The 19,037-nt window shown below is 43.7% G+C and overlaps 1 non-coding gene across 1 annotated transcript; it reads right to left on the reverse strand.

The window, feature by feature from the left end:
- Positions 1 to 18,622: 18,622 nt before the first annotated feature.
- Positions 18,623 to 18,694, reverse strand: trnae-uuc (transfer RNA glutamic acid (anticodon UUC)). Its single transcript has one exon. It is a non-coding gene; the product is annotated as a tRNA-Glu (tRNA).
- Positions 18,695 to 19,037: the final 343 nt, after the last annotated feature.

Below are 19,037 nucleotides of genomic sequence, written 5' to 3' on the forward strand. Positions count from 1 at the left end.
TCATCTGCCAAGTATCAGCCCATTCGCTAATTAAATCCATATCCCATTGAAGTCTCTCTGCTGCTAGATCAGTATCTGCTACACCGCCCACCTTGGTGTCGTCTGCAAATTTAACCAGTTTACTGTATGTATTTGTGTCAATATCATTAATGTAAATTAGGAACAATAGTGGTCCTAAAATTGAACCCTGCGGTACCCCACTATGAACAGAGGCCCACTGTGACATTGTGCCTCTAATAACTACTCGCTGCTTCCTGTCAGTTAGCCAGTTTTCGATCCAAGCTGCCACAGTTCCTAAAATCCCTGCAGCTTTAAGCTTTAGCAAGAGCCGTTTGTGGGGGACAACATCAAAGGCCTTCTGGAAATCTAAGTAAATCACATCATAGGCCTTTTTGTGATCAATTTCACTTGTAGCTTCCTCAAAGAACTCAAGGGTTAAAGGGTTTGCATATGTAATAGACGTTATTCCCAGATTAATAGACATTACAACTATAATGCATATTTCCTGGTAGCTTAAGACAGTTAGGTGTAAACCTGGGAGCCTATATGGAGTATTGTAATTATTTAATCTGAGTCAGCAGGCAAAGAGTTACCTGGGAAGGGAAATTTGGAGTTTTCAGATCCCTCATCAATGTCAATTCTCATTATCTGTAAAAGATCAAAGGACAACAAATCACATGAACATAAACTAACTTCACTAATGCCGTTAATCACTCATTTTGTTTGATACTGTGCAATGACAGGCTTGATGTCTGGTTCTGGTGGAGTCATTTTAACTTCTCCCTGATTCCACCAATTTCAAACAATGCCGAACTGTATTTGACAATTTCCTAAAACCTCTACAGGGGTTTCTGCTTTCACGCTTTAGTGGTGCTAACTTTGGCCACATTTCCAATAGTCTGTAGTTTAGGCACAGTCTGTCCTCGAAGAAACTCCTCAGCTGACATCCCACGTCACCACAGACCATCCCACACACTGACATTATCAAAGTTTTCTCTCTTTCATGCTCCCCTGCTGAACATCAGACGCTCGTAGGAAACTCATCAGCAACATAAATGCACCTTTCCAGCTGCATCACATGAGCACAATAACTGCTGAATCCGCAAAGAGATTAAATCACTTGAGTTCCTAGCAAGACTTTTCCTTTCATTGAATGTGAACAATGAAATCTCTCCACCAAGCTGCATCCTGTGTTACTTTAAATGTGGAAATCAATGTTCTCCTCTATAATCATTTTTCCATTTTGTAGAAATCGGCACAAAAAAAGCATTGCATTGTTGGTTTCACATTTTTTATCTGAAGGTCGCAAATTAACGGCTGTCACTCCACTTACTGCATGCTCCCTACGTGTCTAGTCCCATAATTCCATGTGTAGCCTGTTCAGATAATTATTTCAAAACAAATTCTTGCTTCCTAAACACTCACCCATGTTGATTACAATATACAGTAGGATCTAACGGTAGAAGGTTAGTTATTCATTTTACAAATAAAAAAACATAAAAACATCCATCCATCCATCCATTTTCTGAAACCGCTTGTCTTATACAGTCGCAGGACATAAAAACACGTACATACAATGTATTTTCTCTAAGCCATGACATTTATTGTTATGTAGGAAGGGTCAAAAGAGCTTTGTATGTATGTTATTTTAGACAAATTATGATCATACATTGTGTGAGGAACATGCTGTTTAGAAAGTAGGTGGGTTATGTCAATACATTTCCTGAACACAACAATATATAACGAACAGAACAGATACAGCCAACAACTTGGAGTTGAATGGAAATGTTCCGATGGCTGATTTTCAACAGCAGCCGTGACGCTCTATTCCACAGGAAGTGCTCAGAAGGAACGGCACCTTTTGTGCCGTAAGATGTTTTCAGGACACATCATGAATATATGAGCTCGTGTTTTTTCTACTGTTCACTCCGGTTTTCTCCTAAAGTCCAAAGGTGCACAGTGGTACTCATTGTGTCTCACCTGCTTTAAGTTCAGTGTCTGAGTGTGTGCCCTGTAATGGACTGGCATCCCATTCAGGGTGTCCCCTGTCCTGTGCCCTGTAATGGACTGGCATCCCATTCAGGGTGTCCCCTGTCCTGTGTCCTGTAATGGACTGGCATCCCATTCAAAGTGTCCCCTGCCTTGCACCCTACTTACATTTAATTACTTTGCAGATGCTTTGGTCCAAAGCGACATAGAAGTGAGCAAAGATTGGGGTCAGAGGTCAGGGTTAGGCCATGTTTTTTTTGGATCCCCTGCATGTACATCTCCTGTGAATGCCTTCACATGCTGCGCTTTCCTGGAGGAGCCAGGCATGCTTGCAACTCTAATCAGGTTGGTTACTTGAAAATGTTTGGAAAAATTAACCATAAACACAGTACGTTTGAAAATCTTTCCACGAAACCCTCTCCTTTGTTTACTGTTGATATTAAATCCATCTATGGAATTTAACAGCTTTTAACCATTTAATATCTATGACAGTGAATTTAATATGCATGGGGGCAAATTTCAACACAAATTATGGCAAAATCATTTAAGCTGCATTGCATTTACATTTATATAGAATTTACACAGGATTAAGAAATATGTATTCCTTTAAAATATAAAGTAAACTGTCCATGCCCTCGTAAGTATAACGTGACACGAAAGCACACAATATGGGTTTCTGGACATTCCCGTAATAGTGATGATTAAAGACAAAAGAGATGCACCGTTTGTGATGAATCGCCCTCATTCATTGGCACCCAGATTCCTCTTTCGCAGTTCCAGCGAGTTCGTGGACAGCCGCTTCCTGTTTCGTCCATCGCTGGGTCAGAGGTTCCCGCGATGGCAGACAGTGCCTGCAGTTCGAATGGTTGAACAATGCCGCCTTTATACATAACAGCTCTCTAGTGCCAACCAGCAGGAGCTAAAGTGGAAATAAATGGCTGGTGTAGCGCACGGAATTTACACACTAATGATCGCATCCTTTTCTTAAACTGACTCCTCTGGTGCATTATGTCTTGTTTATGATGCTTCTTCCATCGAATATCAGAATCATAATCGGCCGTATTCGCCATGTACAGGCCAAGTACAAGGAACTTGTTTTGGTGTAATTGGTCGCATGAAAGTAAGGTAAATTACAGAAATAACAGAATTGACAGAGTGCAGTAACCAACCAGCAACATGGTGTATATACAAGTAAACAAAATGAGAGATTTGGGCAAGGCGTAATGCGACAAACCCGGACTGTCCAGTGCAGAAAATGTACAGAAAGTATGCAGTGCAGGAAATATATAGCAGTATGAAAATAAATAATATGAAAAGTATATGGTAGCACTTTACATTAACTGCATCTTCATGATACATTCCTAGAACATCCAGTGCACCATCATGCCTTTATATTGCATTCATAGAACATTCATAAGCACCATGTAAGTATACCTTAACATAATCAGATTTATTAGCAAAGTATGTTTACATATACAAGGGATTTATCTCCGGTTTTTCATCACTCACAGTGTACTTAAATAGGACAGACATACAGCAAAAAATGGCACTACAAAAAACAAACAATGAAGTACAGTATGTACAGGAGAGACTTAAGTCAGAGGGCCATAGCGCAAAGGCACACAGTGCGAAGATGATGGTTACCATATACATGAGGACCAGTGGATGCTTGGTGATAGCAGATTATTGCACAGAATTGCCCTTGATAATTAAGTGTTCATCAGAGTGATGGCCTGTGGAATGAAACTGTCCATGTGTGTGGTTGTTTTGCTGTACAGTGCTCTGCAGCGCACGCCGGAGAGGAGCAGTTTGAACAGGTTGTGACCATGCTGTGACAGGTTAAACCTTAACAGCTTTCATATGCATTAATAACATATATAGTATAGGAGTGTATTTTTTTTTCCATATCAGATGCTTTTCACATTTTCCTATTTGGCCATGAAGGAAACTTTTTCACGTTTACAAGTAGCAAAAGGACGTCATTATGTCATAAGTTAACAGCCGGTCTCAGTTTGCGGATTTGTTTTGGAAGCGTAATAAAGACTTAACTATCCATGAATAACAGAGCAGGGAAATCCCACCCATCTCTAAAGAGGAGTCAGGGGAGGGATTTGCTCCAGCTCAAACAACACCTCCAAAACACAGCTGTTGCCAAGAGGTTTTCAGATGTTTTGCTTAATGGCAGAACAATATGTGTCTTTTTTTGTAACATACTTTTTCAGCCAGGTCTCCTGAGAATACAGTTTCCAAATACACTGGACTGCGAATGGAGAGGTCAGCATTTTGTTGATGTAGACAGTAGTGTGTTAGTTAATCTTGTTAAATACTGTTCTGTGCTCCATAAATCCAGGGTGTCCATCAATCCACACATCCAGGGTAGCTCCTGCACCTCACCAGACAGGTTATACCGTCACTTAGGCCAAGAACGCCATGCAATATTTAACTTACACCAAGGATCAGCATCAGGTTTCATATAATAAAGATATAAAACAATAAGCTAATTACATACCTCAATCTTTACTACATTCAAATAAATCATTAATCACTCATCAAGTACCAACCACAATTATTGGCATATTTTTCTGAACCAAATATGAAATCTTATTAGATGCTTTTGTCCAAAGCAACACACATTTAAGATAAAGCTAGATCACTGGATCACTTGAGGGATTAGGGACTCACGCATGGGTCCAATGGTGAAATCCATCCATCTATCCATTTTCTGAAACCACTTGTCCTATTCAGGGTTGTGGGGGGTCCATCACATATCCCAGAGGCTATGGGCGCTAGGCAGGGAACAACCCAGGGTGGGGCTCAAACCCATCATAGGGCACCAATGGTGAAATCAAGCTGTTAATTCTGGGAATGAATCAGCAAAATTCCATTCACAAGCACAGTACCTTAACCCACTGAGCTACACACAGTTAGTGCTGTTTTTATTGATTGACATTAACAGTTAACAGCTGAGAAGTGCTGGGAGAGGCCTGAATGTTTATTGTATGCTGCCCCTTACAGTATATGGTAACAGGTGCTGAAGGTGATGGACGTTTGTCATTGCTAAGCAGTTCAGGAGACACCAACAGCAACGTGGGTGGGCCACATCCAACTTGGCACTCTGGCACTGGGAACCAGTCTAACCTTCATACGATCTCTGCAGCATCCAAAGAAAAAAAAACAGTGGGTGTTGTGGAGCTGTTGCAGATCTCACAATGATCGGGTGTGTCTTCATGTCTTGGGTTGGGTAATGCTGCTTGCATGGTCGGCTTAAGCACTACAGTAGGATGAGGATCAGCAGGATGAATTAGCCTGCTTATATGTGTGGATGGCATTTTAACAAAAGGGCACATCTTTGTGTCCCGTTAATGCTAGCATTGTGGTAAGGATAGATCCCACCAAATGAGCTGCCACTGCTTTCAACGTTGCGCAAATTAACAGTAATTTTGCAAAGTATGTCTGTCGGTGGATACTGAATCCCTCGGCAAAGCCTGGAAACATTTTCTGCCACAGACGGCAGGCAGGAACCCAGCCAGTGTCATCCATATTTTGCACACCTTTAAGGACACACGAGTCCTAGCTAGTCTGGGACTGTGGTTTCTCTGCACATGTTGCTCCCAAAAATCGAGGATAAATACATCAGGCATTTTGAATCGCGATGGCAAGCATCCAAGACCTGGAGAATAAGAGGCCTACCCTTTTGTTTGACGACCACACCATTATTATTTTAGCGCAACAAAAAACCAAGACCAGATACTGATGAAAAAGCAGGGTAGTTGTCAGTTTGAAAAATTTGAAAAGTAATTATAAATGGAACTTGGTTATAGACAGTAAAAATATCTTTCCTCTTAGCTCAGGTTGTTACTTATAGCAAAATTGTTGATAACCATGTAATATTTTTAATATTGATATTTAAGATTTCAAGTGAAATCTACTGCCACTAGTCCTATAGATTCCAGAAGCAGTGGTGGCTTGATGGTTAAGGAAGTGCACTTGTAATTGAAAGATTGCAGGTTCAAATCCCCCACCAGCAAGCCACGACTGAGGTGCCCTGAGCAAGGTACCGCCCCCAAGCACTGCTCCCCAGGCGCTGAATTAGCTGCCCCCTGAAATGGGTTAAATGCAGAGGACACATTTCGTTGTTGCGCGCCGTGGTGTGTTGACACTGATCACCTACTGTAATTCTAAGCACAAATTTGGCGTATTTCCTAAGAAAACAGATTGTTATAAGAGGCAGTTTTCACTTTATTTTAAAAAACGTAAAGCATAAAATTCAAGACAAAATTTTTTATAGGTATATTTTATAGATTTTTGATAAATGTAATGCTTATGAGAGCCTGCAGAATAGTTGATAAGCAGAAATCCACCCAAAATAATTCATTGAAATAATATTGCTAATGGAAATTGCTGCCTATTTACCACAGTCACTTACAAATGTGATTTCATCTTAATGTCAGATCGGCGTGATTAATTGAGGGGAGGAAAAGCTTTATCAGCATCACTTGTAAAAGGCCGCCAGCGGTTTTCATTGGTGCGGATGATGGTGCATACCTCACTGCGGTTGTGGAATTCAAGGGCAGCGGGTGAACTGCAGTAAGGACAAGGAGTCCATTGCTGTTCTTTGTAAATCTAACACATTTTGAGGCAATACTCTCACCCGAGGTTCTCTGCAGGCTCCTCTGCCCCTCCACTTTCATGGAGATACAATTTGCCAGAGTCGGAAACACTACAAAAAAGGAAACAGTGACTAGTTTTAAAACAACAGGGATGTTTGCACAAAGTTTGCACAATTCGATTTCCTCTCTGGGGTCACACTGTCCATTGTGGATCACACTTTTTTATTTGGTGCTTGTTCGTTTCTATGCAAGACATGCAGCTACAGGTAGGGATGCAACAAACTTTCATGGACGGTGGGGTTTCCACACACACAACCATTACCGTCCATGCACTGCAGCTACACGTGATGAGGGGTGAGGAAAGAGTTACGGATTCCCTGCAGTTCCCACCTCTGCTCCGGTTATAAGTTCTGCCAGGAACATCAGGATCCCTTCACCCTTCAAAGCAGAGAGCCGGGGCTGGGCTCTCACACTCCCTATTGCATGGGAAAGGGTGTGGGGGTGTGACTGACACGGGGAGCCAAAAACAACCAAGGCGGGGCCACATGGACAGCTGGGCAGACGCTGTGTTCAGAGATGCCAGTTACAGCTACACCAGAAATTGTAAATAACAACATATGGGGCACATGTGATGGGGGCAGCCTGCGGCTCAGCAGGTCAGGGTGTAGAGCTGCGGTGCGGCGGGAAAAGAGAAAAGAGGCAGCCACCACAAGTCCAGCACCAAAAAGCAGGTGTTTTTATTTGAGCTCACCAAACACCGAAAAACCCACGCCAAGAGTGTCCAGCTTGGGCATGCGTACTCACCACCAAACCGTGCATGCGTGAGTAAGGGAGAATGTGAATTCTGCTTAAATGGTAGGAGCACCTACACACGCGGGGAGGCTGAGCTACTCGACCAGAATGAGTCACAATGGGCTGGGAGGCTGGAGCAGCGGGGGGGGGGGGGGGGGGGCTGGGGGGGGGTCCTGCCGTGGTGTCCATGTCCAAATCGGCAGGCTTCAGAGGGTCCACTGAAACTCGATCCGGCTTGCCCCTCACATCCAGTGTGAAAAACATGTCCCCGGATTGCAGCACACGGAATGGCCCATCGTGAGGCGGCCACAGCGGGCCCCGATGAGCATCATGGCGGACAAAGACATATGCGGCCTCGGCCAAACCCTCCGGAACATGCATCTGGGGCATCCCATACTGAGTTGTGGGCACTGGAACGAAAGCTCCAGACAAGTTCTGCAGTGCGGAGCGTTGGCGTCCGGTGCATCAAGGGGCAGTGGTGGTGGGCAGGTGGTACAGAATGCAACAGCCAGAGTTCTCACAAACACAAAAAAAATTTGATCACATTACACCAGTCTTATCCTCCCTTCATTGGTTACCAGTTAAGTCTCGGATTGACTATAAAATACTGCTATTTACTTATAAAGCCTTGAATGGCCTTGCACCAGAATACCAAAGTGATCTGCTGACCTCATACAACCCCCCGCGCTTGCTTCGTTCTCAAGGTGCAGGATATCTGTTAGTACCTAGGGTAGAAAGAGCTACGGCAGGCTGCAGAGCTTTCTCCTATAGAGCTCCCCAGCTGTGGAATGGTCTTCCACCGGATGTGCGGATTTCAGGCTCACTCTCAATATTCAAGTCTAGACTAAAAACACACCTATTTAGTTTAGCTTATAGGGACACTAGTTCTAGCTCTAGCTAACTTCTCACTCCCAGTTAAACCTATAGTGTGAGGTGTAGAGCTGGGTGGGGATCGGTGCCATTGGCTTTGGATAAACTGAATTGACAGTGCTGTCACTCTAGCTTCACAATCGCTTGTGGGATTGCAGTGCTGTAATTTCAGGGACTCCCCATGCCTGCATTCCCACCTGCCTCTCCCTCCTACTTATGCTGCCTTAGCCATATCTGCCGGAGCATTGCACTTCATATTGCACTCATCTAACTTTTAGCACTGACTATAGTCTCCCCTACTTTGACTAATTGCATATTTTATTTCCCCTACTTCTCCTGGGGGGTGCTGCCTGGAGCCCTCACTCTATCAAGATGTCCAGCACACCCTGCTACATGTGACGTTGCCTCTACCAATGACGTCCGTGCATCCAGCTTGCCGTTCTGCCTGTGTCATCTTCCTTGTATGACCCGCTCCCTGCCTTCTGGTTGCCTGGCGATTGGAGGGAGCGTTGGCACCGGCTTGCCATCTCCCCCCTGCTCCCCGTTTGTGTCTCGAAATTTACTGTATCTGACTCTCCCTGCTGGCCCCTGGAGGATGGGCTCCCCCTTTGAGTCTGGTCCCTCCCAAGGTTTCTTCCTTCTAGGGAGTTTTTCCTTGCCACTGTCACCTATGGCTTACTCACTGGGGGCTTTTGGTGGGGATGCTGTAAAGCGCTTTGAGACGATGTAATGTTGTGATAATGCGCTATACAAAAATAAATTTGTTGTTGTTGTTGAAGTCCCCTGGTACCCGCAGAGTCTGCCCGTAGAGGAACTCGGCCGACGAGGATTGTAGGTCTGACTTGAGAGCAGTCCGGAGGCCCAACAAAACTGTCCACCCAGCCACTGTCCTTGAGGCTGGCCTGAAGAGCAGCTTCCAGAGAGCGGTGAAAACACTCGCACAGCCCATTGGCCTGTGGATGGTAGGTCGTGGTACAATGGAGGGAAACCCCAAAAACCTGGGCCACTGCAACCCAAAGCTCAGAGGTGAACTGGGCTCCATAGTCCGAAGACACATCCGACTGAACCCCGAAACGGGGCAACCAACCACTGGTGAAAGTCCTGGCCACGTCTGCTGTGGTGGTGGATGACAAAGGTATGGCCTCTGGCCACCGAGTAGACCTGTCCACCACCGTTAGCAGGTGAATAAAACCCAGGGAAGGGGGAAGAGGCCCGATCAGGTCCACATGCACGTGGTCAAAACGGCGCTCTGGCACCACAAAAGGAGGTCTGCACCTTGGTATGTTGGTTCACCTTAGCCCGCTGACACTGAACGTAGGAGGTGGCCCAACTATGGACATCCTTCCGCAGCCCATGCCAGACAAACTTGGTGGCCATCAGACACTGAGACGCTCGTCTGCCGGGGTATGAAAGACCATGTACCACCTCGAAAATGTGATGACGCCAACCGGCCGGCACAATAGGCCTAGCTAGATCAGTTGAGACATCACACAGGAGGGTGACACCACAGTCAAGGAAGGGAATATCTGCCAGCTGCACACTGGTGACTGCGGTCCTATAAGCCTGCACCTCCGGATTGACCCCCTGGTCTGCTGCCAATCGAGCGTAATCTACCCCCAACGGCACAGCACCTACCACCGAGCGGGAGAGACAGTCAGCAACTCTGTTATGATTCCCTGCCACATGGAGGATGTCATTTGTGAACTCCGATATAAAGGAGAGCTGTTGCTGTTGATGAGCGGACTAAGGCTCAGATGTCTTAACCATTGCAAACGTGAGGGGCTTGTGGTCAACAAAAATCGTGATTGGGCGGCCCTCTATGAGGAACCAGAAGTGACGCACAACCAAGTACAGGCCAAGAAGCTCACGGTCAAAGGTGCTTTACTTCCGCTTGTGTGACCTAAGCTGCCGGCTGAAAAAGGCCTGCGGCTGCCAGGCGCCATCCACACACTGCTTGTGCACGACCTCCACAGCATAGTCCGAGGCGTCAGTGGTGAGCACAAGCAGAGCATCAACGGGTGGGTCAGCATGGTTGTGTTTGCCAGAGCAGCCTTGGTAGCCACAAAAGCCTGGGTCTGCTCAGCTGTCCACTCAAGAACCTGCTGTTCCATGATTGGAAGGTTGCTAGATCTAAGCTCAGGGTAAGCAGAATGATTGGCGCTTTAATCAAGAACCTTCATTCCCTGTTGCTCGAGGGACTGGCCGACCCTGCTGTCCCAATCATACATTGCTTTAGATAAAAGCGTCTGCAAAATAAATGTAAAGAAAGCTTGATCACATACACATTTATCAGACATCATAGCCCACATGACAGACACACTGATACCAGCTAGTGTAGGGATGTCGGGCTTGACCTTTCGATCAAATGTCAGACCCACTCAACTGAGGCAGGAAGCATGTACAGAATTTCTGTCTAGACAAATCTGTGAGCTGCTCAGCCTCACCTTTTGCATCTTCTTGATCCATTTGCCCTTATCAGGTGTCAGATGCCCCCAGTGCCTAAATGAATATCACCGTATGTACCACAGCTGTTACAATGTAACACCGCTGTATGTACCATGGCTGTTACAGAGTAATACTACTGCATGTACTGCAGCTGTTACAGTGTAACATCACTGTATGTACCACAACTGTTACAGTGTAACCACCACAACGGCTATATTTCTACCAAACTGTTACAGTGTAAGACAACTATGTGTACTGCAGCTGTTAGTGTAACATCACTGAATATACCGCAGCTGTTACAGTGTAACACCACTGTATGTAGCTGTTACAATGTAACATCTCTGTACATACCGCAGCTGTAAAAAACCCGAGGCTAAAACCTGTCGACTAAAAGAGACAGATATGCTAGATTCATTACCAGAATGAGCACAGGTAGGACCTGTAAGTCCTTCTTATTGATTATTTTGTGTTGTCCTGTTTGTTGATTAGGGTAGCTGTAGAATTTTGATAATTAATTTTTATCCTATTTGATTCGAATTTATTGAAATATAATCTTATGAGACTTTCCGCACAGAGGACTATGGTCTGGCACAGAGGTCTGTTGGCAGGGGCACCGCTCCAGGTTTTTGGTCCCATTAATGCGTATTATATTGGGTCTCCAACTTAGACCAATCCAATTATATTCCATATTTTTAGGGCCCCTGTCACTTGGGGGCCCTTGGAATTGTCCTAACATTCCCACCCTTTATGACACTCCTGTCTGTTGAAGTATAAGCAAACATGGCTTTATTTTTCAGAATTATATTCATATGTTTTTCCATTTCCAAGGACCTTTATAGATAAATTAACTCAAAACAATGCTTCAGTTTTGATTGTAATTGTAGTACTAGTGATGTCAACAGTTTGTATAATCACAGCAAATACAGATGAACATGGAAACGGAGATATGATTTGATTAAATTATTCATTAATCCTTTGAGATGACATCATTCAAGGATTTCAGGTCCTGGGCTAAATCCAGTGACTTCCCAGATGTTGCTCTCTGACCACTGCCATATTGTTCTGCTACAGGGGTCAAGTGATTCATCTCAGCACTAATCTCGTCCAACAAGACCGAAGCCATCTTAAGTCAACTTCATTGTTTCCTAGTAATAGGAGTTTATACATTGAACATTGAATATATACACTGTATAATGACTTGCTTAACATGCTTGGTGAAAGCAATTATTTAGTACAGCTCTGAATTTCCTGCAACACCCAATAGCTAATAAAAATTCTGAATCCAAAATCTCCCTTGCTTCAGACTGTTTATAAACAAAGCTATATCACTACATTTTTTTCCTCGAAAATCAAATACATTTTTTCAGACACCAGCACAAACAGAAGTTGTTTGTTTTGGAATATACACTTCTGTATGATTACCATCTTACAGAAAAAAGGTTTGCGTTTTAATTGGACCACCCAGGAACAACAAAACAGGCCATTTCCCTCACTCCACAATGCTTTACAGAGCACACTAAGCTACGATTTCCCTCAGACAAAGCTGTGCTTTCACGCTCTAATTGTTTTTATGTTTAATATGGAGAGACTGTTACTCTAAGACAGGAAAAATAAAAAAACACTTCATGCATACCAAACATTAGAAGCACATATCAAATGACATTTTGATAGCATCTGTTATTTGAGGATCTTTGTGTAAAGGACAGAGATGACCGCAAGATCAATAATTGCAATTTTGGAAAAGAAAGAATAAACAATGGAAAATAAGAAAGTAGCAAACAGCTGTGCTGAACTCCTCATAAAGGCTCATGTACCGGTTCAGTATACTGCAAACACCAGGCGCGCATAGATATATATATATATATATATACACGCACACAGTGGTGGCCAAAATTATTAGAACACTTGCCATTTTTAAGAGGTTTCAGTTGTTTTTGTTGAAGTGGCCATTAAAATATCCATAAAACGAATGAAATACCTACAAAGGTCGTCATTATGCTCTATAAATCATAGAATACAGCCACCATAAGGAAATTTAGGTCATGTTCCTTACAAAAAACAAGCTAGGCTTATTTCACTGTCAATGTCACACAATCATGTTCCTTCACAGAAGAAGCCAAATTGCTTGTTTAATCACTGTCAGGTGTGATCATGGTTACACTGATGGTGAATCAAGAGTCTTAGGGCACAGCTGAGTGATTCTTTTGAATGTACAAGGTCTATTCTGCTCATTAAGTGATTGGTAACATCAGGGTTTGTCACTCAGGCCGCACCACCAATTGGTATAAATTCAAAGCCTCTAAAAGTAGTCTTGAAGCACATGTTGCTCTTCTTTGAACATGGCTAGGGTGAAGAAGGAGCTAACGAGTGAGCAACGGGTTCGAATAAACGCCCTTTTTGATGCTGGCTGTAGTTACCGCCGCATGAGATGCAGTCCAAGCACTGTAAAGTACACTTTAGACCGCCATGATGCCACCAATTCACACCAGAACCGAAAGGGAAGAGGGAGGAAAAAGAAATTTTCAGACAGACAAGTGAAGCATCTCAAAATTCTCAGTCTTAAGAACAGAAGAAAGACCTCACAAGAACGGCGTGACGAGATCAACACCACAATGACTAATGGTGCATCAGAGTTCTCAAGAACTGTGCGTCAGAGACTGGAAGAAGAAGGACTTGTTGGAAGAATAGCAGCAAAGAAACCATTTTTGAGAGAGAACAATATAGTGAAACGCCTGAAATTTGCAAAAGAATACAAGAAATGGACAAAGGAAGATTGGTATAAAGTGTTGTGAACTGATGAGTCCAAGTTTGAACAGTTTGGCAACAAGCGAAGAGTGTATGTTCAACGGAGGAAGGGGGAGAGATATAAAAAGGAGTGTCTCTTGCCAACAGTTAAACACGGAGGGGGTAGTATTATGGTGTGGGGTGCCATTTCAGCCTCAGGAACAGGTGACTTTGTGAAAATCGATGGAATCATGGATAAGAAAGTATACCGCAACATTCTGGTGAGGCATGGAGTACCATCTGGGAGTCGTCTTATTGGGCCTGGATTCATTTTCCAAGAGGACAATGACCCTAAACATTTTTCTAACTATTGCCGGAACTACCTGTGACAGAAGGAGTCTGCTGGAACATTGAAAATGATGGACTGGCCCCCTCAAAGTCCGGACCTCAACCCCATCGAGCAAATTTGGGGCGAGTTGGAAAATAAACTGGACAGATCTATTGTACATTCAAAAGAAAGCCTTTGGCTTGAGTTGCAGAAGGCATGGGATAACGTTAGTGTTGAAGTTCTCAGGAAATGTACTGACACTATGCCAGAGAGATGTGCTGCTGTAAATGCTGCAAAAGGTGGACACACCAAATATTAAAGTTAAAAGTGGATAAAAACAGTAGGACTCACTTCATCTAATATTTGTTGTACTGTGTGTGTGTGTGTGTATATACTCATTAGAACTCGAATTTCTTAAAAGTCGAACCAACCAGTTAGAAAAAAAATTACCTAGAGCTCAATCTGAATCTCAGAATTCAAACCGTGAACGATGACCTAAGATAACTTGTACGCGCGGGGAAATGAGTCACGCAGCACGTCTCTCAGCAGAAAGAAAGGGTAACGCTTCAGTCTCAGCCTTGCATTCGCTGTGATAGCATCGTGCATGTTTACACTAGCTGAATACATATATTTAGACAGTAAAAATACATTGAGAATGATAGACAGTAACAGTAATTATTATTATATAATAAAATACATTTTAAAAAGATTTCTTATTAATTATTTTAATATTAATAATAAACCATTAATACATTTAATTAATAATTATTTAATTAATTATTAATAATATTGTCATGCCCAGTGGGGACAGAACGGAGACAAAGACGCAGACGTCAGGGTATCGGGGAATACGGGGTTTAATTACAGGTAAGGCAGGCAAAACGCAGATGGACAATACAATGACCGGACTGGGGAAACAAACTGAAACACGGACTAATGGCAACAACCAGAAACAGCTGATCACACGGGGATTCCAGACGGGGTTAACGAGGGGGTGTGGCACACGGAAGGAGCGGACGATCGGGGCAGGGCCATGGTTCGAATTACGGGGGGTACTGGGGGGTACAATACCCCCCGATCAAGACCCAGACCCCCCCAAATAGACAAAATAGCAATTTTGGGGGGGGGGGGGTCTTAACATTTTTCTTTTGTTGTAAAAAAAAAAAAAGATAACCTCACCTTGTAGGAATATTTTATGTAAAACGATTTCAGACACCCCTAGTGTGGACCGTTGTTCTGTCATAAAATCCTACCAATCGAGACGTGCTATGGAGCCTTTCTGCGCATGTGCAGTTCCACCGTCTTGGGATTAGGGTTAGGTTTTAGGGGTTAGGGTTAGGGTTAGGGTTAAGGTAAGGGTTTTAGGGGGTTTAGGGTTAGGGTTAGGGTAAGAGTTAGGGTTAGGGCTATTGATTAGCACTACGGTAGCATTTTTCGACAAGGCAGCATTAATCGACAGAACACTGTACCATTTTAACCACCTCGGCACTAGAAGCAGCCAGTCGGTTGCGTCATTCATTCTCATTGAGTGACCTGTTCATTGTGTTCGTCTGTCATGGTACTGTTTGTCATGCGTTGGTAAATGTAAGTAGCCAGCAGAAGTCTAGCCTGTTGAAAATGTGTTATTTTACAACCTTCATTTATTCGTTTAAGTGTTTCATCTACTAATGCAAGCTGACATCTTTAAAAGTCGAATTACTTACCATTGTCCTTCTGATGCCAGTACAGTCAACGTTAGTTACGTTAACTAGCAAGATAAGCTAAGTTCTCTATTTAAACCAGGCTTATTTGATGAGGTAAAATCGATCATGGTCATTTTCCAAGGAGATGAACTCCCTATGTTTTCATTCTCATTTTATCATGAATAAATTTTGCCTTCCTGAAATTAATTCGCCATTTAGCCTGTGTGGTTTGTTATTAGGCCAATGTTAATGCATAAGAAGGTCTAACGTTATGCTCTGAAAAAACATTACTATAAGTGAAACCTACAGGGGCAACGTAAAAAAAAAACTAGTTAGCAAATAATAAGCCTAACCCTAACCCTAATTTGAATTTTAGTGGTATTAATTTTGCATTCCACAATTTCATATTTATAGACATTTTTAGAAGCTTCATCTGATAGCCCAGATACTGTTTTCTTAAACATAGATTAGATTTTATTCACAGACACATTAGGAGGAAAAGGAAAGATGGAGACATCAGACACTTTTTTGCTGATAAAAGAAGAGTAAGTAGGACGTATTAGTGTTATGAGCTACAGAACATTACACCAAAAGTATAGGTGCAGTTTTGCAAACTGTTAATGTGTATGAAGGAAAGTGGTGGTTAGCAGAAGGCAGGAGAGGCACAGGAGCAGGCAGCAGGAAGATGGCAGGATGAGGACAGTGAGCAGGCAGCAGGGAGATGGCAGGATGAGGACAGTGAGCAGGCAGCAGGAAGATGGCAGGATGAGGACAGTGTGCAGGCAGCAGGAAGATGGCAGGATGAGGACAGAGTGCAGGCAGCAGGAAGATGGCAGGATGAGGACAGCGAGCAGGCAGCAGGAAGATGGCAGGATGAGGACAGTGTGCAGGCAGCAGGAAGATGGCAGGATGAGGACAGTGAGCAGGCAGCAGGAAGATGGCAGGATGAGGACAGTGAGCAGGCAGCAGGAAGATGGCAGGATGAGGACAGTGTGCAGGCAGCAGGAAGATGGCAGGATGAGGACAGTGTGCAGGCAGCAGGAAGATGGCAGGATGAGGACAGCGTGCAGGCAGCAGGGAGATGGCAGGATGAGGACAGAGTGCAGGCAGCAGGAAGATGGCAGGATGAGGACAGAGTGCAGGCAGCAGGAAGATGGCAGGATGAGGACAGTGAGCAGGCAGCAGGAAGATGGCAGGATGAGGACAGTGAGCAGGCAGCAGGAAGATGGCAGGATGAGGACAGTGTGCAGGCAACAGGAAGATGGCAGGATGAGGACAGTGTGCAGGCAGCAGGAAGATGGCAGGATGAGGACAGTGTGCAGGCAGCAGGAAGATGGCAGGATGAGGACAGTGTGCAGGCAGCAGGAAGATGGCAGGATGAGGACAGAGTGCAGGCAGCAGGAAGATGGCAGGATGAGGACAGAGTGCAGGCAGCAGGAAGATGGCAGGATGAGGACAGCGAGCAGGCAGCAGGAAGATGGCAGGATGAGGACAGCGAGCAGGCAGCAGGAAGATGGCAGGATGAGGACAGTGTGCAGGCAGCAGGAAGATGGCAGGATGAGGACAGAGTGCAGGCAGCAGGAAGATGGCAGGATGAGGACAGTGTGCAGGGAGCAGGAAGATGGCAGGATGAGGACAGTGTGCAGGCAGCAGGAAGATGGCAGGATGAGGACAGTGAGCAGGGAGCAGGAAGATGGCAGGATGAGGACAGTGTGCAGGCAGCAGGAAGATGGCAGGATGAGGACAGCGCACAGGACCAAGAGGTGAGTTAGAAATTAGGCTGTACTTTAACATCTACTGTATCATCAAGACAGATATTAGCCTAATAGGCAAATATGTATTTCTGAAGGCTGTTGGAGCTGGGGGGACTGAGAGGGCAGGAATAACACCAGACTGCTGGACCAGACCAGGCTGTTTGTAAATGTATAGGCTTATTACTTTTACTAGTATACTTCTAGGATAATTCCTGGCAGTTATCAAAACCAAATTCTTTTGGATAGGGGTAAGGACAATGAGATCTTCTGTATTGATTCTCATTGTGTCGCATGTCCAGACCATGACTGTGTGTTGCATACATGTTAGTAAACACCCCTAGTGCATCTTGCACTCTTAACATTGATCCTGGTGGCGACTATTCATATTGACACGGTAGCGGACCATAATGGTCATAGAAGTGTTATGAAGGAAGTACCCCCCAAATATGGAGGAGTAATTTGCACTCTGGGCAAGACAATTTATTTTCTTACTTTACAAATTACTATTTTGATAAATGTGCTTAGATGTGTTTAGTACAGTATATGCTCTTCTTATTTTACCCGGTTCACTTTGTGTTTAAATGCTAAAAAAAACATATTTTGGTGTAATTTTTTGAGGCCGGGAACCAATTAATTGGTTTTCCATTATTTCTTATGGGGAAAATTCGTTCAGAACTCAAACTTTTTAGGATTTGATCCGGAGTTCTGAACGGATTAAGCTCGAGTTCTGAGGTACCACTGTATATTGGGGTCTGTATATTGACCCCTGTATATACCATTGCAGGGCACTCACAAGCTTTTCAGTGTCTACATTTCATTGTGACATGTTTTTGGACTGAAACTGGAACATCCACAATGACACATGGAGAACATGCCAACTCCACTCAAGTGGAGCTGGAACAGAGACTCGAATGCTGGACCCACAAGCATGAGGCAATAGTGCTAACCAGTGCACCACTATGCCCCCCATACGTGTCCTACATTCTAACTTTAAATGATTTGTTTGGGGGTGGGGTTTTTCTAAAATGTTTAAAATTTGAAACATGCCAGCTCCTTCTGCATTAGAACATATTTTGCAAATTCCCCCTCCATTCTAGAGGTCAAATCTCTAAAATATATAATGTAATTATGTCCATAAATAACACATCAATGGGCAAAATTAAATTCGAATGGGATAAAGAATTGGGGATTGTATTGTCTGATGAAATGTGGGAGAAAGCACTTAGAATGGTAAACCGAAGTACATCAAGTGCCCGGTTGGGCTTAATTCAATTTAAAATTACCCACTGGGTCTACTATACTAAGGCCAGACTTTCTAGAATATATCCCAACTTAGAAGAAACTTGTGACAAATGTCAATTAACTAAGTATCAGCCCAGTCGCTAATTAAATCCAGAGATACAAGGCGGCAGACACCAATAACAGCAATTCCTATACCGGGAGTCGAACCCGGGCCGCCTGGGTGAAAACCAGGAATCCAAACCGCTAGACCATATGGGACTATATTTTTCAATTATTTTGATTAATTTGTATTGTTGATATAATTCGTTTATTTCAATTTTATTTTGTATGACGGGGAGGGAGGTATGGGGGGGTATTAAGATCAAAACCAGCATTTGTATCTTTTGTATCATTTACTGTTATTGGTTAAAATTCTAATAAATACAGTTGAATAAAAAATAAAATTTGAAACATTAATTTGAAAAAAAACAACAACATTTAAGCATTAATTAAGCATATGCTTTGGGATTTAACAGCCCAAACTTTTGACTGCCACCATACATTTAACCTCTGATTTATCTGGGGTGTCTGTATCACAGAGCTCTACCACACACACACACAC

This window comes from Paramormyrops kingsleyae, chromosome 7 (genome assembly GCF_048594095.1).
Source record: "Paramormyrops kingsleyae isolate MSU_618 chromosome 7, PKINGS_0.4, whole genome shotgun sequence".
Taxonomy (NCBI): Eukaryota; Metazoa; Chordata; class Actinopteri; order Osteoglossiformes; family Mormyridae; genus Paramormyrops; species Paramormyrops kingsleyae.